Genomic DNA, 789 nt, shown 5'->3' on the forward strand with positions numbered 1-789 from the left:
CTAGTCTTTTGGAGGTGGTAGAAACCTTTGTGGTGAAACTCCGGCGGCACCAGTGCCACACCGATTTCTGCCTAATAACAGCAGTATTAAGCGCTGTCCTGTTCTGGTTTAAAGGTTATGGTTAGGGAGACATACTTTTCCGAGGCGTTCCAGCTTAGTCCTCAGGGGTAGCGCATCTTTGGCCGACCTCAGGTAGAATTATCTATTCCTATCTGGGGTTGCTTATAGATGTCCATGGGCGACAGTAATCACTTACCATCAGGTGGACTGCATGCTCCTCTGCTACTTCTATATTATAAAAAAAGTACTTCTTATGAAAGTAGTAAATAAAAGATAATAATTAAGAAAAGCAAAAAAAAAAATATTTATTTACGTAAAATGAATTAAAATTATATATTTTTTAGAATCTTAATTTTTGTGAGTGATTACAAAAAAGGGAATTGCCTATAGAGGATGTCAGGTGTGGGGTTCGAACCCACGCTCCCTCGCGGGAACCAGAGCTTAAATCTGGCGCCTTAGACCACTCGGCCAACCTGACTTGTTTGTAACGGTTGAAAATTGGCAACATATTCGTATTATTGCATTAAGGATTATTGTTCTTTGTAAAGTTTGTATATGTGTATTATTGCATTAAGTAAACAAATAAAGGATTATTTTTCTTTGTAATGTTTGTCCAGATTAAGATGTCCAGACCTGTAGCAAGATACAGCACCCGTAGTATGAGTTTTTACGTTATTACAAAAATGACTGTTTTTGTATTTGTTTATGTATTTGCCCATACATTTCCAA

At 37.3% G+C, this 789-nt stretch overlaps 1 non-coding gene across 1 annotated transcript; it reads right to left on the bottom strand.

The window, feature by feature from the left end:
* Nucleotides 1-454: 454 nt before the first annotated feature.
* TRNAL-UAA (transfer RNA leucine (anticodon UAA)) lies at nucleotides 455-538 on the bottom strand. Its single transcript has one exon. It is a non-coding gene; the product is annotated as a tRNA-Leu (tRNA).
* Nucleotides 539-789: the final 251 nt, after the last annotated feature.

This window comes from Epargyreus clarus, unplaced genomic scaffold (assembly GCF_041222505.1).
Source record: "Epargyreus clarus isolate Ecla_fem2 unplaced genomic scaffold, WU_Ecla_fem_2.2 ptg000009l, whole genome shotgun sequence".
Classification (NCBI taxonomy): Eukaryota; Metazoa; Arthropoda; class Insecta; order Lepidoptera; family Hesperiidae; genus Epargyreus; species Epargyreus clarus.